The sequence below is a fragment of the Orcinus orca genome, chromosome 17 (genome assembly GCF_937001465.1).
Source record: "Orcinus orca chromosome 17, mOrcOrc1.1, whole genome shotgun sequence".
Classification (NCBI taxonomy): Eukaryota; Metazoa; Chordata; class Mammalia; order Artiodactyla; family Delphinidae; genus Orcinus; species Orcinus orca.
This window is the reverse complement of record NC_064575.1, coordinates 26,225,424-26,247,907: the sequence shown is the minus strand read 5'-3', so window position 1 is coordinate 26,247,907 and position 22,484 is coordinate 26,225,424. Positions and strand designations below refer to the sequence as shown.

Genomic DNA, 22,484 nt, shown 5'->3' with positions numbered 1-22,484 from the left:
CTCAAACTCTTCCAAAACTGAAGAGGAAACACCCCAAAGTCATTTTTTAGGAAGCCAGCATTACCCTGATATCAAAGCCAGATAAGGACACTACAAGAAAAGAAAACTATAGGCCAATAACTCTGATGAATATGGAAGCAAAAGTTCTCAACAAAATAAAGTCAACTGAGTTCACAGCACATCATTCACCATCATTAAGTAGTATTCATGCCTGAGATGCAAATGTGGTTCAACATAAGCAAATCAATAAATATGATACATCAAAAAATAAAAAAATAAAAAAAATAAATATGATACATCACATTTGATAATGTGAGCATCTCAATAGATACAGAAAAATTATGTAATGAATTCAACCTCCTTTCATGATTAAAAATTCTCAACAAATTGTGTATAGAAGGAACATACTTTGACATAATAAAGGGACTATATGAGAGGCCCATATCTAACATCATATAGTGAAAGGCACAAAGCTTTCCCTCCAAGAGCAGGAACAAGATAAAGATGCCCATTCTCACCACTCCTATTTAACACAGTATTAGAAATCCTAGTGAGAACAATTAGGTAAGAAAAAACAATAATGGCATCTAAATGGGAAAGAAAGATGTAAAATTGTCTCTGTTTGCAGAAAATACAATATTATACATAGAAAATCATAAAGACTCCACAAAAAATTGTTAGAACTAGTAAAGGAATTCAGAAAATTTGCAGGATACAAAATCAACCTCCAAAAATCAGTAGGATTTCTGTACATTAACAGTGAACTCTCTGAAAAAGAAAGAAATCAATCTCATTCACAGTAGCATCAAAACAATAAATATCTAGGAATAAATTTAGTGTTAAGTAAAATATCTAAACACTGAAAACTATGACAATGATGAAAGATGTTAAAAAATACATAAATAAATGGAAAGATAACCTGTATTAATGGATCAGAAGAATTGATATTGTTACATGTCCATATTACACAAAGCCAATTATAGATTCAATGCAATGTCTATCACTATTCTAATGGCATTTTTCACAGAAGTGGAAAAAAATAATCCTAATATTTTTATGGAACCACAAAAATAGACATAACAATCCTGAAAAAGAATAACAGAGCTGGAGGTACCATGCTTCTTGATTTAAAAATATACTACAGTAGGCACAAAAGGGAGGGGATGTGGGGATATATGTATACGTATAGCTGATTCACTTTGTTATACAGCAGAAACTAACATAACAGTGTAAAGCAATTATACTCCAATAAAGATTTTTAAAAATATACTACAAAGCTATAATAATCAAAAAATATATAGTTCTGGCATAAAAATAGACACATTGATCAATGCAAAATGAATCAAAAGTCCAAAAATAAACCCTTGCATGTACAGTCAACTAATATTTGAAAAGAGAGCCAAGAATACTCAATGAGTAAGAATAGTCTCATCAATGAATGGTGTGGGCAAAACTGGATTGCCAAAGGCAAAAATTGAAACTAGAACCCTGTCTTACACCACTCTCAAAAATTAACTCAAAATGGATTAAATACTTAAACATAAGACCTGAAACCATAAAACCCCTAGAAGGAAACAGGGAAAAGTTCCTTGACATCAATCTTGGCAATGATTTTTTTTGGATATGACACCAAAATCACAAATAACAAAAGCAAAAATACACAAGTGGAAATACATCAAACTGAAAAGCTTCTGCACAGCAAAAGAAATAATCAATATAAGGAGACCCTAACCAACAGAATGGTAAAAGTATTTACAGACCGTATATCTAATCAGGGATTAATATCCAAAATATATGAGGAATTCATGTAACTCAATAGCAAAATAAACCCTCAAATAGTTCAATCAAAAATAAGGAAGGGATCTGAATAGACATATTTCTATAACAAAGAAGACATACAAATTGCCAACAGATATATGTAAGGGTGCTCAACATCACTAAACATCAAGGAAATGCAAATAAAAATCACAATGAGATATCACTTCACACCTATTCACATATTCATTGCAGCATTATTAACAATAGTGAAGACATGAATAACCTAAGTGTCCATTGATTGGTAAATAGATTACAAAAATGGAATATATATATATATATATATATATATATATATATATATATATATATATATATCTCCCAAACAGAAGAAATCATTCAAAGGAAGAAAATCCTGCTATTTGTGAAAACATGAATGAAACTTGAGGGCATTATGGTAAGTGAAATCAATCAGACAGAGAAAGGTAAAACTGTGTAATTTCACTTATATATGGACTCTAAAAAAGCTGAATTCATAGAAATAGTCAGTTTGTGGTTGCCGAGGGTCAAAGGGTACATGCTTCCAATTATAAGATACATAAGTTCTTAGGTTCTAATGTACAGTGTGGACAAAGGTTAATACCATAACGTACACTTGAAAGTTGCTAAGAGAGTAGATCTTAAATGTTCTCACCACAATAAAAGGGATAATTATGTGAGATGATGGAAGTGTTAATTAACCTTATTATAGTAATCAGTTTACAATACATATGTGCATAAAATCATCACATTTTCCACCTTAAACTTACACAATGTTATCTATCAATTATACCTCAATAAACCTGGAAATAAACTGAATTAAAAAAAAAAAAGTAAAACAAAAGAAAACAAACACCTCCAAAGCAACTGCATGGTGGAGTGGTATAATGTGACTTCCAACCTCTTAGCTATGTTGTACCATCCACAGTGATCCTAACAGCATGGACAGGGTTTCTGAGGAAAACTGGGTAGAAATATTTCATAACAAAGATATTATTTTGAACAACAAAAATAAAGCAATACTGCTCTATATGTTGATAATTTCCTATTTATTTTTATAGTTTTATTTAAAATAAGGAGCTTGCTTTTATCTGCATTAGAAATTATTTCTTGGCCAATCACATTTGGTGCACTGTAACTAATGGCTATAATTGTAACAATTATTTGCCTGTGCATATGTACCTTCTCTTAATTACCTGCAATGCATTTTCTTAATTTTGTAATAGTAATTTAAAACAAAAGGAACCTTGTTTCTTGAGAAATAAAGCCAATGTGTTAATTTTCCAACTTTAGGAAGAAATGCAAATATTTCACTTAAAATGGACATATTGTATTCCGAACAACTAAATCCACTTTTTTTTTTTTTTTTTTGGCAGTACGTGGGACTCACTGTTGTGGCCTGTCCCGTTGCGGAGCACAGGCTCCGGGTGCGCAGGCTCAGCCGCCATGGCTCACGGGCCTAGCCGCTCCACGGCATGTGGCATCTTCCCGGACTGGGGCACGAACCTGTGTCCCCTGCATCGGCAGGCGGACTCTCAACCACTGTGCCACCAGGGAAGCTCCTAAATCCACTTTTAATTAGTCATTCAGGTTTGGATTTGGATAGGAAGGCAAAGATCCTATATTTTATGAATTCTCAGATCTCCTAGGTTCCTAGTGTCTTGATAGTTTTTTTCACCGTCCCCCAGCCAAAAGAAATACTTAAGAATTTCCTTTTTAAAATAGTTATGTCAAAAGGACATGGTAATATTAATTTGTGTGCTGTGCAAAAGGTGTAGCTGCTTTTCCTTGAAAAATTTAAATATACCTAGGTGTCCCTATCGGTTTTCTGAAGTAACACAATGTCCTTCAGTACTCTGTTTATAAACAACAAATATAGCCTCCCCATGTTTTCTGGTGTAGATTAAGCATCAAATATTTCCAAGACTCCTTTATGGACAAATAAAAAGCAGAATGTAGCAGAAATTAACTGATTATTCAAGGCATGTAACTCATTAGCTGGATAGGTATGTTTAGAATACAGGTTTTGTGATATGCAGGCCAATGATATTTCTATTACATCAATTTATACAATCATTCTGACTAGATCACACATGGCTCTTAAAAATCAATGTATCAAGGGAAAACAATCTGAAGAAGAATATATATATATATATATATATATAGTAAATTTATAACTGAATCACTGTGCTGTACATCTGAAACTAACATGATATTGTAAATCAACTACACTGTAATAAAAAAAGAATTATCAACCTGAAAAGAAATCAATGTATCATTATAGTATGTCTTATATTTTAAATATTTATATTTTCATTCAATTTAAGCTTTTGACAATATTTTACAACAACACATTCATATAGTAATGGTGCATGCATCGGGTTGCATTCACTATTTATTCACTTTGCATCCATTTTATTTATGATGCAAAGGACACATTTCTTCTTGCTGACAGATTTTCAGTAATCTGCTTATACATATTGTTGTGGTTTTTCATGTTATAGGTTTTGTGTTTTGAAATGACCTTAGTTAACCCTGTTTTAAATAGTTAGAATTGTTTTTAAAAACTATTTGCCTTAGAAATGTAGTTGTTCTAGGATGTTTATTCTTCCTTATTTGTATTCATTCTGTATTTGTTTTGTTTTCTTTGTAGTAAGAACTTCTAAACTGACTAAAGCATCCTATTAATAGTCTCCTGCCTGTGTCTTGTTTAACTTAGCTTTACTGTTGATTTGCTCTCACCTGTTTTTGACCCACCTTCTTGGGCATTGGTGGTACAGTTTGATTGTTTTCAACAACATTTTATTTCACCAGTCTCTTTCCTGCAACAATTAAAAGCCTCCAAAGAGAAATACACAAAATCATAGGGTAAATGAGGCAGCATAGCATCCCAGAAATTTCACTGGAACAGGAGTCCATAAACTTGTTGGCTTTCCTAGATTATTCACAAATTATTTATACTAATCTGAACCTAAAGCTCTCCACGTTACTGTCCTAACTGTAGCCTGAACTGCATGGACTATTTGACATATACAGTCTTTATTAGCTCTAACAATCTCTGATTGGGTGGTTTAAGATATTTGGAAGAATTAGGGCAGGGCCCAAAAGAAAATGATGCTACTACAAGGACCCAAAAGGAAACTGATGTTCCCAATAAGAAGGAGTCAGTGAAGTTTGCTGGTCAATAAACTCTTAATTTGCGTAGTAAACTACTATTCTTATTATTTTTCTATGTGATGTTACATGTGAGACTTTCCTGTGGGATGTTTAAAATACACCTTATTTTACTTTTATTTATAACTTACTTATACCTTTACAATTATTTCCTACCAAAAACATGCTGAGAGATGTGTAGTAATTTTTACTTGAGTTATTTACATAACCTACTTTTTCTTAGCCATGTGTACCACTTCTTTATTTATTTATTTCTAAAGAAATAAATTGCTGGGCTCATCTTTCCATGTAGATAGTTTCAGCAACAATGCTACCTGTTTTTAAAATTACAAGCAGCAAAGATATTGAAAATTCTTAACTATGGAGACTCCAACCATTTATTCCTAACCAAATTGACTTGGAAAATGGTGGAATACTGTGTTATGTATATGTGTTCCACTACCTCTATACCAATTTCCACCTCAAAAATGTTAAGTATATATTAGACATAATTCTTTAAATGTAAAATTTCTTCATAGAAAATTTGCTCCCCAAATGACAAAGGGAAATAGGATCTCTTATTGACTAATTTACACATATATTATAGTAACACTTATTTGACATTCATTGAAAGTACTTCATCTCATATGAACCCTGAAAGTCAATAGTATTCATAAAAATTTTATTTAGTACCCATATTTGTCATGGCAAAGGTGTGTATTTTGAAACATTACTTTTTCAGTATTAATTTTCCTTCTCTGCTTAGGGCTAGGTATAGTCAATACATATAAATTTACGATGCTGATATTTGTTTATTTCACATTTCATTTTGCTACCATTTCTTTTCCTTTTCAAAGTTTCTGTTGCATTTAAGCAATAATTTTCTAACCTTAGAACATAAATCATAATATTCAATCCTGAAGAGTTCAGTTTAAAATCTTTAAAATGTGCTTCCTTCATGAAAGAGTTAACTTGTCTATTTCTCTCAGTTCTCCGAGCCCTGTTTTCAGAATACCAAAGAATTCCTGTCACAAATCTCACATTGATATATACTTATATGTCATATACTTATATACTTATACTGAAACTACTCCTTTCTCCATTTTATTTACTAAAACAGTGGGTGTGTGCACGTGTGTGTGAGTCTGAGTTGCGTGTGTTTGTGTGTATATGAATGAAGGCAATTCTTTTCTCCTACCAGGTGAAAGCATTAGGATACAGTTAAAAAAAAAAATTAAATAAATTTTAACTATAAAATATTTTAGGGCTTCCCTGGTGGCGCAGTGATTGAGAGTCCGCCTGCCGATGCAGGGGACGTGGGTTCGTGCCCCAGTCCGGGAAGATCCCACATGCTGTGGAGCGGCTAGGCCCATGAGCCATGGCCACTGAGCCTGCGTGTCTGGAGCCTGTGCTCCGCAATAGGAGAGGCCACAACAGTGAGAGGCCTGTGTACCGCAAAAAAAAAAAAAAAAAAGAAAAAGAAAAATTATATATATATATAATTTTCCTATTTCATTCTCTCTCTGTCTCTTTCTCTCTGATTCTATTCTGTTATGTAAGTAGTTGGAGTGGTTAAGAGAGAAATTATGGTTAAGAGAGAAAAAGAAGGTTAGAAGTTTACAGAGGGTCTTAGTGTCACACTGAGGCCTTAAGGGTGTGGCCCAGAAGACATAATGAAAGGAGTTGAGGAAGACACATAATATGTGCTCAATCGCATCTGCCAAAGTATCAATAGAAGCAAAAGATATTTCAGAAACTTTAATAGTAATTAAAAAATATTTTTAACTTCCTTCATTATTGAAAGTTTCATAGCTATTCCTGCACTGGATGCAAAGATGGAAAAGGAGCATAAGTTTTGTAGAGAGGAAAGTAAATAAAAGAGCATATGCAACTTGCATAAGCAAGTAATTATTACAGCCAACTTTCAGACTCAGGGTCTATTTTCAATAACTCAGTGCTGTAATAAATAATGGTAATAGAATTAACAATAATACATAACAACTAAATTATTGATTTTCCAATTAAGCAAAAAAGTAATATGTTAAATAAAATTCCAAGACATTCTCTTTCCTCAACTACTCTAGTTTCTATTTTAACTTTTAAAGGCATTCATCAAAGCATATACTCTGTTTAACTAAGGATATATTTGTGTAAGAGAAAAGAAAAGTAAAATAATGCATTTGTGTGAAATTAAAATTTATATTAATTCTTATTTTCACTTGTTTTTGTTTCTTCTCTTTAAATATATTCTATTACTTGAAATTTATTTTTGTCTGTATTTCTTGCTTTCTTTCTCATCTTCTTGTCTGCCTTTTGGTCTGTTCTTTTTATTAGCACTTTCAGCTAGAAGGTGAACTGAGGAGATGCAAGAAGTTAATAATTCAAATCAGCCAAGCATATGTTTTCATTCAAGGCTGGTATTCAGTTTGGACGACCAGTGTGACTTTTGGCAGCATAGTGCTGCATCAGTACACTTGGGTGAAGCTTCAATTTTGAAATTCCTGAACACATGTTAACATGGGATGTTTCCTTTGAGTTATTCTGTGCATCCACAGAATAGACATTTTCATTTCCCCAAAACTGTGACTTTTTAAAAGTTATTCAAAATCTCTAAAATAAAATTGAGAACTGTTGACTAGGTTACATGAGGGAGGAAGAATGTGTCAGGCAAGAGAGCATCCAAGTTAACATATGATTATTATCACTATGGAGGAATTTGTTGTAGTTGAAATAGTGGGGCTTCTTCAGCTGCAAAAAAAAAAAAAAATTGCACTATATAGTTAAACAGGCAAGGGAATTCTTCATTTAAAACTATTGAAATCAAGAAGAGAGATTGAACTCAATTCCCCTGAAACAAAAGTTTGTATGTTTTTTAAACCCTGGGGTGAGCTAACTGAAAAGTACTGGGAGACATTAGAGAAGACTTGGTCAATGTGATTAGGCCATCACTGTTTGCTAATTATTCCTTACAAGCTGCTACCTTCCTACAGAGACTGTGAGATCAGAGCATTATCTCCTTAGATTATTGTATTTTTAATGGATGATCCCAAGGTCCTTGAGAAAGACATTCCTGGGTTGTAAAACTGGGAAGAGGCTGGGAGAAGATTTATATCTCAAAAAGAAAGAGAAAGAATTTGCAATTGTAGGTTTTATAAAGCAAATGCTCTAAGAATTGAGAGATCAGGAACCTATAACAAAGAAGAGACCTGTCTAAGATTTAGTGAAGCTGAAGAGAACTTTGAGGTCCTCTTGGCCACAATAAATACAGAAACATTGAAAAAAGTTCCTGAAGAAATATAGATCATTAATTTTAATCCACAGTCCAATAAGGTGTAGTCACTTTAGCCTGCCCCCATGGCATAAACTTGAATGCAAAATTATATTATCTAACTTTACCTAAGTTAGGTGTTAGTAGAACTTGATACAGCCACAAGTACTTCTACTTAATTAGTCTAAATGGAAAGTTTTTCTGAGAATTCCCTTCCTTGAATTTGCAAAATATAATTGCATTTTCTCTTTCATATTCATTCAGCTGTCAGCAATGACAAGCACTTTGTTTTTAAAGATTTGTGGCAAATAGTTTAAGTTGCCATCTGCAGTACTACAGTATTTTCCAATAATGCAAAAGCTGAAAATAGCTTAAGAAATGTTATCCTTGGGCTATTTATGTCTTTGGCAAAGAAAGTTCATTTAATATAATTATCCATTCTTTACATTTTTACATAGAATATGTCAGTCTTCTGACTACTGTCCCTAGGCAGTAAATTTTAAATTCCAGGGAGTATATCTTTTTGAAAGAGTATCTAAACAAGATTTTGAGACCAGCGTTAGGTCATGAACCACCAGCCATACTTAGGCCTCAGCCCTTCTCTCTAGTGATAGTGAAGTATATGAAATCAATGAGATTGTTAATAGACCAATGTGGCTCTAAAACCACTCCGTTGTTAGAGTTGAAGAATTTCTTATCAACCTATGAACAATTGAATTTATAAGAGGATGTTATATTTTCACTGTGGAGATCACAAAATTGTTTTAAAATACACTGTTAAGTGAAAATGACATTGAGAAGTATATTTATCTAGAGAGTGAGGATTTTTCATAAAAGATAAAGGAGACTAAGCTTTTTAAATAGAGCATTCACAGATAGATAAGGAGACAACATTCACAAATAGATAAAGGAGACTATGCTTTTTAAATTGCAAATGGTGGAAACCTAGCTCAAAATAGGTTAAACTAAAAGGGTAGAGCAAGTGTAATCCAGCAAATATTAACAAAGGAAAGAAAGTGAAGCTTTATTAATCACACACACACACACACAGGCACACACAGGCACACACACACTATTCTGAGGGTAGGACATCTCCTCCCCAATCCTCCATGTTGAAGAGCTTCTCCTTTTCACCTGGGCATGTAATTGTTGACAGACTTCTGAAAGAAGGATGTAAGTTTCTCCCTAGGATGTTTTTCCTTGTCATATGGACAATCTAGGTTGTTTGCTATGATATATATTTCTCATCTTTTTAAAAAAATAATGGTACATTAAATGACTTGTGATTCCAATAAACAGATTAGTTTTTTCCCTGTTTTATTCTTTGCATGAGAGATAGGTAGTCTTCCTTTCGTAAGAGAGTATTAAAATGACCATAGTTTTCATGTTCCCTTGCTTCCAGGGCTCCTTTTTTCCTATTACTCCCTCTATTACATGTTTTCCAAAAATTACACTGTTCCACTGCCACCTAAAATGGGTTATTACACACTAGGCATATCACCTCCAAATGACTGTAGAAAGAAAGAACTTGATGAAGCTAAGGGTAAGGACATGGTGTAGTTGGGGCTAGGATGCGTTGAAAGAGCAAAGGGGGAGTTGAGAACAACTTTGTCTGGATCAGAAAGTAGTTTCTATCTGCATTTTAGAATTTTTATCACAATATTTATTTCAAATCATCACCCAAGGGGTAAAATAGAGAAAATATTCCAATTCTTCCTGAGCTTCGTTCATGCCTTAAAATTCTCTATTTTTATACAACTATTTGTGATACATAATTAATGTTTATAAATGGGTAATTCTGTCTTCCTTGCAGGATTCAGGGTTATAGACAAAAATATGGATTTTCTTGAGACTCTCCTCCCAGTCATTAATGAAAATATAAAACATATAAAAAATATAAAAAATATAAACAGAAATCCTTCTGTTTATTCAAGAAACAAAAATTAATACATTTTAATCTAACAGTCTTAAAGAATTTACTAAATTCCTACCTTGTCCTCAGTATTTTTCAGTGCTATGAGAGACACAAAATGCATTATGAGGATCCTTTGCCAAGAGCAACCTCAGGTGCCAAAGTCATGCAATAATGTTTCTATCAAGCAAGGGAAAATGTAATTGAAGGCAAAATTAGAATGACTGGGTTAAACATTACGTGCTGGGATTATGAAAAAAATGAATAGAACACAGGCATCACTCTTGATGAACTCTTCACAGAGTGTACAATAAAGAAAATGTACTATAATTGAAATAGCACATGATAAGTTCAATAGTACAGATGAAAGCAAAGTGTGGTAGAAGTCTACTCTGGGGAATGTTAGAAAGGAGGATACAATGGAATGAGTCTTGGGGGATGAATACAATTTTTCTAGATAGGAAATGGTTTAACTAAGGGAATTTCCAGCAAAGGAAACAACTTATGTAAAGGTATGGATGTTCAAAGAAATTTGCCACACTTAGGAAAAGTTAACTAGCCTGTGGATCATAGGGTAGGTGACAAAATACAACCTAGACAGCTGGTTTCCATCCCTCTTGTGAATGGGTTGTAAACTGTTACGAGGAATGTCAACTATTTGAGTAAAGCAAAAGGGAGTCGTTGAATGTATTAAGCAAGAGAATAATAAGAACACATTGGAATTTTTTGTAGCCTTAGGGTAAATCTGCATTAGAAAAATGATACTACAGATAGGAAAATCAGTTAGGTTAATACAATAAATGAGAAATGATCAAAAGCTGTAGAGATTAGATAGAGTGTTAATACAGCTTTAAAATAGCCCTATGGTATTCAAGCCTATTTTACAGATGAAATAACCATGGCAGGCCAATACTGGTCTTTCAAAGATATCCAAGTTTTAATCCATGGAACCCGTAAGTCTGTTAATTTACATGGTAAAGAGGGCTTTGTGAATGAGACTAAGTTAAATATTTTAATATGGGGGGATAATCTGGATCATCCATTTGGGCCTAATACAGTCACAAGTTTCCCTGTAAGAGGGAGACAAGAGGATCAGAGTTAGAAAAAGGTAATGTTTTGACAGAACTAGAGGTTGGAGTGAAGCACTCTAAGCCAAGGAATCAAAGTGGCCCTTAGATGATAGAAAAAGCAAGGAAAGAGATTCTCTCCTGAAGCCTCCAGAAGGAGCATTTTGATTTTGGACTCCTGGTCTCCAAAACTCTGAGTGAATAAATCTGCATTATTTTAAGCCACTTCATTTGTAGTTACTTGTTTTGGCAACAGTAAGAAGTCAATACAGCAACCTATCCAGTAAGTGAGAAATTTCAAATTTGAAATGAGTCTTCTATTAACACAATTGCTCCTTCCCCCCAACCTGAGTCTCAATTTCCTTATACTTAAAATGATGATACTATAAGATTTCTGAAGTCTGTTCCCAACTGAAAATTCATGTGAGTCTATGTATGATCGTAAAGGACTAGATGATTGGAAATGAGCAAATGAATGATTTTGTGATCTGGCTTTTGTACCAAATAAGTAACCTAAGTGTATAACTGTGAGTACTGACTAAAATGGTTAAAGCATACTGTCTGCAACAAATTTCTGTTAGATCCCTTGAGACTTCAGAATATGGTTACTGATTAACATATCTTCTTAAAATATGTAATTATACAAGCAGAAAAACACTGAAAGCCAGAAACCTGCTGTGACAAAAGGGAATTGTTGGTTCAATCAGTTTACATTTAGAATAACAGATTGTGAAACCATGGGTGGAAAAAAAAGTCTCCTGAGGTAATTTTATCTCTAGTCTATAATCCATAAAAAGGGAACAAATTATGTGCAATCCATCACCTGTTAACTGAGCTGTGAATTTGAACAGTTTTAAGAATAATTAAATGAAATCCATTTGCACAGTTATCTAAATGTATAGTTTCTTTATGGGGCTAAATTTATTATTTTGTGGGGCGATGAACCTTGAACAATTAATTGTGATGTTAAATATTAAAATGACTTTTAACATCATGCAAAATAATTTATATCTGTATAATTATAAAATTATTGTACTATGATGGCTTAGAATTACTCATGTTTAGGGTGCTTCTCTGAAAAAGAATAGAACATAGCAAATAGCTATATCTTTGTAATTTTAAATATTCATAAGGTGTGGAAGGATAATTCAATGAGCATAATAAGGGAGTCAGTCTTTATCTTTTAAACTTAGATATTCTTAGCGCCGTAAACCTAATAGTGATCCTTACCAAGCATTTTTGTACATGAAACAATAGTGGGAACAATCAGCCCTTGACAAATTGGTACAATATCCTAGGCTTAATGTTGCAAGAACTGAAACCCTACAACCTTTATTTAAAATCACTTGATTTTTTAGAAGTATAACAAGAATAGAGTTTGTTATGAAGACAAATATAAGGTCCAACTACAGTCTTCCTGAATAAATAACTGCTTTATGAGCATCAGAGAATGGACTTCTGGGTTGTACATACTAAGGCCATGAAGAAAAATGTAAAATACAAGGTAATCAATTTGAAATCTAAGAGAAAACCAGACTTTTCAAATATAATTTTCAAATATATCATCCTCTACTAACATCAAACATTATATATGCTCTTAATAACAGATGACATTCATACCATTTATTTTATTTTTGTATTATTGCTTGGGTAATTGTAATTGTAGATTTTCTTTCTAGTACCTATTCCTGGCAGTAAGATTTGTTATTTGAAATATGCAGTATTATCATGGTCATACTTTTACAAACAAGTAATAAACAAGAGCTGATACAAAGAGTGATTAAAAAATCTATTAATAGAAAAAGACACACAAAGGGCATACAGCCTCTGTAAAAGGAAGGTTTTATAGTTTGTTATCATTTTAATCAAATCCATTGGTTGCAAGGCATTTAGGCCAAGAGAATCTTCTTGGGAACCCATTTTCCATCTCAGGAACATCCAAGAGCATGCGAAATTCTTTCATTGGTTGAATGTAAAGAAAACCTTATACCCAGTTCTATATTGATTTAATGTACTATGAGATACAATGCATGTTTCCACATTTTCTGATAAAGTTCAGAACTTTCTCTGAAACTATGCTTGAATATAAAGGGAAGAAAATGATGTAGATTAAAAGCGAATGTGGAAACTTTATATCACTTCTAAAGAAGATCTTACTCTGCAATCAATGACTGACCAAATATATTTAGAGTATATACCTTATAGAATGACCAACAAATAATATGTACAGCTCTGGAGTGTCCTTGACAGTAAATAAGTTTATACTAATACATGAAAACACAAATTCATAACTAGAGGTGCATTCCATTTCCTAAATCCTCTGCCCTTTCTTAGCATTAAGGCATCACTCAGGATGAGCCTGGTCATATTTATTTTTATACTTATCTTTATTATGGGATTTAGCACACCATGGTAAGCAATAATGGTGTATTAAATGACTAAATATCAAATTAACATGTATTTTCTTCATATTTTCAATGTGGAATATGAGGTTTTAATTGAATGTATTACCTTTATGATACCAGTATTACATAAGAAAATTGGAAGACTCCGAATTGTGAGAGAGACTTGCTGTCTTGGAATTTGCTATCTGAAAGTCCATCATAAGACTATGTAGCAGTATAATGAGAATGTGCGAGAAATAACATAAAGAAACATAAAATAAATTGAAGTTTATGAAGTAATAAGCCTTGTGGTAGATTTTAAAGTGTCTCCACTAAGAAAAGGGAACCGTTTTACACTGTTAGTGGGAATGTAAGTTGGTGCAGCCACCATGAAAAACAGTATGGGCGTTCCTTAAAAAAACTAAAAGTACAATTACCGTATGATCCAGCAATCCCACTCCTGGACATATATCTGGACAAAACTATAATTCAAAAAGATACATGCACCTCTATGTTCATAGCAATACTATTCAAAATAGCCAAGACATCAAAACAACCTAAATGTCCATCGACAGATGAATGGATAAAGAAGACGTTGTGTGTGTTTATATACACACTCACACACACACACATACACAATGGAATATTACTCAGCCATAAAAAGGAATGCAATAATGCCATTTGCAGCAGCATGGATGGACCTAGAGATTATCATACTAAGTGCAGTAACCAGATAAAGATAAATGTCATATGATATTGCTTACCTGTGGAATCTAAAATATGACACAAATAAACCTATTTATGAAACAGAAACAGACTCACAGACATAAAGAACAAACTTGTGGCTGCCAAGCGGGGGTGGGGGAGAAATGGATTGGGAGTTTGGGGTTAGCAGATGCAAACCATGATGTGTAGAATGGATAAACAACAAGGTCTTACTGTATAGCACAGGGAATTATATTCAATATCCCGTGATAAATCATAATGGAAAATAATTTTTAAAAAAATGTGTATATATGTATAACTGAATCACTTTTCTGTATGGCAGAAATTAACACAACATTGTAAAGCAACTATACTTCAATTAAAAAAAAAATACCTCCACTAAAGCAGCTCAAAAATAAAGCCTTAAAAAAATTCCACATGTCCCCATTATTCTTCTTTACTAGTTACATACAATAAAAGGACGTAAAAGGGTTGGTTAAAACAATTCTTTAAGCAGTGTTCTGCTGTCTCTTATTTCCAGAGATTTGTGGATGTGAGAGAACATACCACATCAGTTATAAACATCATAAGTGACATAAATACAAAAAGGACATTTAAAGGTAAATACTAGAAAATGATTGAATTATAGAATGTTCCAGGCATAGTGAGCAGCTTAGATTTAAAGGAAATATAATTAAGATTATGCTCGTGATTAATGATAACTGATACTGCATAGGCCTTTCATGCTTCTGAGAAATCATTCCATGTTTTACCAACCCATTTTTTTCTACCACTATTGAAGTTGGCCGTTTAAACTAGTCTCCTCTTTCCTCTAAACTCTAACATATCCTGAGGCTCAGAATATCACTTTCTTCCTATTTCAATGAGAAAACAGAAACAATTAGATGGGAAATACCAGGACCTCTGCCCACACCTCCACATCTTGTGTCTGTGTCCACACTGTGCGTTATCTCCAGTTATAGTAGAAACTGTCCATACTCTTAGCCAAACTAGCTGTCTTAGGTAGGTTTATCCCCAAAACAGACCCTGAAACAAGACTCACTTCCAGGCAGTTTATCTGGTAAGTGATCCTAGGAAAGAAAGTAAGAGAATGGGGAAAATGGAACAGGGGAAAAAGGCCTTCCCAAAAGGTATCCATGTTATAATCCCTGGGACTTGTAAACATCATCATATTTTTTTCTTTCCAAAAAGTCATGAGAGATGTAGTTAAATTAAGAATTTTGAGACGAAAAGTTTATCTTGGACTATCCAGGAAGGTTCTCAATGTTATCACAAGTGACCTTATAAGAGAGGCAGAGGGATACTATACACCAAGAAGGAAAAGGCAATTAGAGGTGGAGATTGGAGGGATGCAGGCATACAAGTTGAAGAATGCCAGTAGCTATCAGGAGCTGAAAGAGGAAAGGAACCAATTTTCCCATGGAGCCTGTGGCCCTTGATTTCAGCTTAGTGATACTGATTTCAGAATTTTTGCCTTCAGAACTGTGAGAGAATAAATTTCTATTGTTTGAAGCCACCACGTTTGTGATAATTTGTTACAGCAGCACAGGAAACTACTACAGGCTTATAAAAGCACATAAATGATTATTTCATATTGAAAGTAGAATGAGTCACAATTTCAAAAGTCAGTTTTGCCCTGGCTTTTCTCTTCCCTGCCATTAAAATGATAAACGGAATATGGGTGTCACAACAAGGAACTAAACGTGTCAACATTCTATATTTCTGTAATTATGCTTTTCAAGAAACTGACTAAAAAGTCTTGTAACAAAAGCCTGATGGAATTTGAATTACTTTGGTATATCCAATATATTTCATTTTTACTAATTTGGTTTTGTGGGTTTATAATTAACTATGTTGTATATGAGGCTAATTTTAAAGCAGTATAAACTTTATAGATATGAGACTACAGAACTTTGTCAAAATTCCTTATATAGGTAGTGGTCAGAGAATATTAATTAATATGGACTAAGACAGAATCTAGCCCAGTTCCACAGCTTAATTCTTTTTTTTTTTTTTTCGGTATGCGGGCCTCTCACTGCTGTGGCCTCTCCCATTCCGGAGCACAGGCTCCGGATGCGCAAGCTCAGCGGCCATGGGACACAGGCCCAGCTGCTCCGCGGCGTGTGGGATCTTCCTGGACTGGGGCATGAACCCGTGTCCCCTGCATCGTCAGGCGGACTCCCAACCACTGCGTCACCAGGGAAGCCCAGCTTAGTACATTTTAATAAAAATAATAATTGTTAGCTTTTCAAAGATTTATACTTTATTAATACTATTAATTAGCATTAATGTATTGATTATGTGAATTGGTCTAGGACATAATGAATTTTCTTAACTGCCTGCTTGTGATATTTTTTCACTCAGATTTTCCATTATTTGCTTAGGTTTTCCCTATTAGATTTTTTTCAAATGCAATGTTAAAGTCAATTAATTAAGTAATTTTTGAAGAAACTTTTTTTTTTTTTTCTGGTACGCGGGCCTCTCACTGTTATGGCCTCTCCCGTTGAGGAGCACAGGCTCCGGGGGCGCAGGTTCAGCAGTCATGGCTCACAGGCCCAGCCACTCCGCGGCATGTGGGATCTTCCCGGACCGGGGCACGAACCCGTGTCCCCTGCATCGGTAGGCGGACTCTCAACCACTGCGCCACCAGGGAAGCCCTGAAGAGACATTCTTTAAGCTTCATGTAAATTTTAAATGCCTTGGAAAACAGAATTAGATTTGAATAATATTACAACACAGAAAGAGAGTCAGGCTGTCTGGGTCGAAGAATAAATCAATTTAACTTACAATTAAGTTAGTTCTGTATTTTTTACTTTTGTATTTATTTTGGTTTAGTTAATAACTGGCTTCGAATATTTTGAGATGGAATCAAAATTTTCTTTTCTTTTAGGCAAAGATTGGAATCTGAGTACTGGTGATTCTCCAGTGATCTCTCTCTTCTTCCCTTTTGTAGTTGCTCAGGTACTTTTACAAATTCTCTCTTTGTCTCATTGCCTTTCCACAGCCTTTATTGGGTGCTGCTTTAAGGTACTGAAGATTTCCTGTGCTCAGGGGGATTTCTCTTGGTTATCTTGGTCTTTACATTACCTTCTTTGGCCCCTGCTGTGAACTCAGCAAAGACCCTGTGTTCCTCTTAAGGGAATCTCTCCCAGTTGCCTTTTTCTACCCCTGGTCACTCTTAGACTGCTGCCATGTACTTAGAAAGGACCACTGCATTTTGGGTAGTTTATTTCAATTTTCCCATACTATGCCCAGCCTTGGGTGAGCCATTGTTGTGCATTCAGAAAAGACCCCCATATACCTTGGTGAGTTTCCATTATCTCTTCTGACCTGCCTACAGTTACAAATAGGCCACTGCCTTGCACTTGCAAGGTACAACTACATATTCCTCTGGTTATTTTTCTCAGATTTCCTACTCTACTCAAAGTCTTTGGCTATCTGCTGACCTTCAGTTTTGCAAAGACCCCTGTTCCTGGGGGTTCTTTCTTAGTCCTACTTTCTTGCCTCTACTTTTGATAGGCTCCTGCTCTTCATTTGGTAAAGGCCCCCTAGGAAAGAACTGGTTAGTGAATTACTGTATTTGGGGCTCTTTAAATTTCTAACCTGTCAGGCCTCTCTTAACATGGCCATTAAATATCTGTTAAAAGTTAAGGCTGGTAACTCTTTACCCTAATCTGTATAGTGTTGGTTCCTCTTTGTGCCTTGTTTACAATAGTCAGCAATCATGGACTTCTCTTCTGCAATTTAAGTTTCTTTGCATATTTAGCTCACTGTTGTTGTTATTATTTTTTTTTAAATTAGATAGTTTTTCTTATTTGTTCATGTGGCAATGATGGTCTCTTGTAAATTTCTATATTCTAATCAGAATGGAAAGCCAAATGGCATGTTTTACCTACTGCAATTTTTGCTTTATGGACTAGGTGCTTGAGGGAGGCAAGTATTATTTTATAGGTTCATCTACTATTAAACTGGATTTTTCACAAAAAACTATTCTCACATTTATGATGCATAATGAAATTATATATGCTGATCCTGGAATGAGGCAAATGAGAATGATCTTGAATGGAATTGTGATTAGAGAAATATAAAATTAACATTTTAATTTATTTGAGCTGTAATTTGTTATCTGTTGCTGGTCCTGTTCCCATTTTAAATTCAGTGGCTCTTAATAAAGTGAAATAGAACTTGGACTTTTTATCTGTCATTGGGGCTTTTCTGTTATATTACATCAATGAAACACTACCGTTCTAAGTATAATGACTTTCTCTGCTCCTATTTTTAAAATACCAATTGATGATAATGTTCTACCATAGCATATCATTAAAACTTATTATTAAAGAAAAGAATCCTCCAAATATATATTACGAGAGATACTGGAGGGTATTTTTTTTAAATATGGTGAAGAAGTAGTGTATATTCAGAAGAGTAGACTAGTATAATTCTGCCCCCATTCCATTTACAGTCCTTACAGTTTTTTAAAAGATGAAGTGCAAGCCTTATTAAAAATGTACACCTAAAATTCATTAGAAGTCATTATACTTTGCCCTCACACTGTTTTTTCTTATATAATTATGATCTTGTTTTTATAATCTTACTCAGATAGGGAAATATTTTTTAAATATTTCCAGTTACATTAATGTAGTAAATATTCTTGCTGTGATTAATGAGGGACACTGATATTATATTCACACTCAAAATGATTTTCTTATTTAAAAAATGATTGCCACTTTCCAAGAATACCTTTGCTTATTGAAGTGAAACATCTGAATTTTAAACTTAACTAAAGCACATTGCATTATGAGAAAATAAATTTAATAATATAAGTTTATTTTTCTCAAAACAGTGTTTTTCATCTAAGTTGTTTAGAAACCCACTGGTGCTTTAAGAATTGTCTAATTTATTTATTCTCAAACTTTGGTCTTAGAATCCTTTATACTCTTAACAATTATTAACAAACCCAAAGAGCTTTAGTTTATGTCAATTACATTTATCAATAGTTACCATATTAAAAATTAAAACAGAAATTTAAGTAACATATTTATTTTTTCATTTTAAAATAACAAGCATATTAAATGTTAACATAAATATTTTTGTGAAAGATAACTATCTTTCAAAATATTTAGCCTATTATCTTTAATGTTTGACAATACATGTCAACTGGATCACAGGAAAACTCTATTATATATTCTTTAAAGAATGAGAGTAAAAAGGCAAATTATATCTTCATATTATTATGGAAATAATTTTAGACAGGCAGAAGCTATGAAAAAATTTTCAGAGTACCTGGACCACACTTTTAGAACCACTGAACCATTAAGTAAGACACTGAAATATAATTGCTGAAGTACCTAATAGTTTGTGGATAATTCTTCCATTAAAACTTAACTCTTCAAGGGACTTCCCTGGAAGTCCAGTGGTTAAGATTCTGTCCTTCCACTGCAGGGGACGCGGGTTTGATTCCTGGTGGGGGACTAAGATCCCGCATGGCGCAACAAGGCACCCCCCCAAAAAAAGAAAAACCTTAACTGTTTGATACCTCTCTGGCTGTCTCTTGTGGATTTAAAATTTCCCCAAAAGTTGATTTAGTTTGTTATAAAACAAACTAACACACCTTTGTAAAGCAATTATACTCCAATAAAGATGTTAAAAAATATATATATATATATGTACTTAACATGGTACCTAGCACAAAGTCAGTACTCAATAAATATTAGCTATTGTATGTATTATATTAACAAATATTAACTATTATATTAATTACATTAGTACACATTAGCTATTATACTCATTATTATAACATTATTAAAATAATCATATCTATTAATTATGCATCATAAAAAATAAAAAAAAAATTCCCATCCAAGTACTAACCAGGCCCGACCCTGCTTATCTTCCGAGATCAGACGAGCTCAGGTGCATTCAGGGTGGTATGGCCGTAGAGGCGGAGAAGCTCTGGCCGCAGGAAGCGCATGTGCAACAGGGTCCCCAAACATGGAGTCTTGTAGCCCAAGCCTTACCTGAATCAGGATGAAGGAGTGGTGGGTCCAGGTGGGGCTGTTGGCTGTGCCCCTGCTTGCAGCCTATCTGCACATCCCCCCGTCCCCCAGCTTTCTTCTGCTCTTCACTCATGGAAGTCATCAGGAAAATTTATTTTTACCTACAAGGGACTGCGTATCTTCTACCAAGACTCTGTGGGTGTGGTTGGAAGTCCAGAGATAGTTGTGCTTTTACACGGCTTTCCAACGTCCAGCTATGACTGGTACAAGATTTGCGAAGGTCTGACCCTCAGGTTTCATCGAGTGATTGCCCTTGATTTCCTAGGCTTTGACTTCAGTGACAAACCGAGACCACATCACTATTCCATATTCGAGCAGGCCAGCATCGTGGAAGCTCTTTTGCGGCATCTGGGCCTCCAGAACCGTAGGATCAAACTGTTGTCTCATGACTATGGGGATATTGTTGCTCAGGAGCTGCTCTATAGGTTCAAGCAGAATCGATCTGGTCAGCTTACCATCAAGAGTCTCTGTCTGTCGAATGGAGGTATATTTCCTGAGACTCACCATCCTCTCCTTCTCCAAAAGCTTCTCAAAGATGGAGACATGCTGTCACCCATCCTCACGCGACTGATGAACTTCTTCGTATTCTCTCAAGGTCTCACCCCGGTCTTTGGGCCATACCCCCGACCCTCTGAGACTGAACTGTGGGACATGTGGTCAGGGATACGCAACAATGACGGGAACTTGGTTATTGACAGTCTCTTGCAGTACATCAATCAAAGGAAAAAGTTTAGAAGACGCTGGGTGGGAGCTCTTGCCTCTGTATCTATTCCCATTCATTTTATCTATGGGCCACTGGATCCAGTGAATCCCTATCCAGAGTTTTTGGAGCTGTACAGGAAAACGCTGCCACGGTCCACAGCTAGAGGATCCCATGGGCTTCTTGAATGCATATATGGGCTTCATCAACTCCTTCTGAGCTGGAAAGAGTAGCTTTCCTGTATTATTTCCCCTATTCCCTTATCTGTTGTGTATTCCACTTAGCAAGAAATGCCCAAAAGAGGTCCTGGCCACCAAACACTATTCTCTCACAAAAGTCCACCTGACTCACACTGATGAACAGCATATAGTAAAAAGCCAGCAGAAGCTCTAAGGGTGACCTAATAGTCCACCTCCCATTCCTTTGACATCTGATCAAGTGTATGGACTTGCCTTTGTCTTTGTGTTAATAGGGAATTCTGATGGGCACTACTACTTACTGATGCAGAAAGACAGACAGACATTCTTTTGCATAAAAGTCTTTGAAACACTTCTATGGACTTTTCTGAAATATTTAGAAATGCTAATTTCTGGCCCTGGTTGGAATTATCTAAAGGTGCCACCTTCACCTCGCCTTGAATGGCTTTAATTCTCTAAGTGACACAGCTTCAAATGAGAATGAGTCTCCCTTGTCATAACTTTGGATTTAGTTTGATTAGCTGCTTCTAACTGTAGTCATTTTGTTAGACTTTCATTTCAATAATGCAATATTCTAATTATACTTTAAGACTATGATTTACCTACACGTATTATGTATGTATTTTATAAGGACACTAAACCAGCAGACACTTACTCTAGCAGAGTATTTTAACCTTATTAAACATGTTTCATTTCTGAGTAAACTGAGGTAAAGCCAAGCCATTTACAGAATTTCCTAAAATCACAGAACATTAAGGACAGTAGTCTCTGTGCCAGAGATTTACTGTTATTTGCTGTTAGAACTGGTCTTTCCAGCTAATAACAGTCGGACTCGTCATACCTCAGTGCTTAGAAGCATGTCCCTCCTGAGCCAGAGTGGAGAGGAGGGGATCGTTGTACAGTCCAAGTTACCAGACTGAATATATACTGATTGCTTAACTTCTCGTTGGTTGTCCCAGAGAGGGTTCCTCATGTAGCTCAGCAATTCCTGTACTTTACAGATGGGAAAGTTCCAGAAACTTTAAGAACAAAGTCTGAAAGTTCTATGAGTAAATGGTGCTGAATACCTTTTTTTTTTTTTAAGCCACAGTTTCATTGTCTTAGTTAAAACAGGATTATTGAGTGGTGATTTTAAATTCTTTTTAATTTTTTTATTAGCAACTTCAAGTATAACAACGGGAATAAGTGTTTATTTTCTATTAATAAAAATGAATTTTGACAAAAAAA

The 22,484-nt window shown here is 34.5% G+C and overlaps 1 pseudogene across 1 annotated transcript; it reads left to right on the top strand.

The window, feature by feature from the left end:
* The first annotated feature begins 20,331 nt into the window (after nt 1-20,331).
* On the top strand, nt 20,332-21,720 carry LOC101270547 (mesoderm-specific transcript homolog protein-like; annotated as a pseudogene). Its single transcript, XR_007472783.1, has one exon. The product of XR_007472783.1 is annotated as a mesoderm-specific transcript homolog protein-like (transcript).
* The last annotated feature ends 764 nt before the right edge of the window (nt 21,721-22,484 follow it).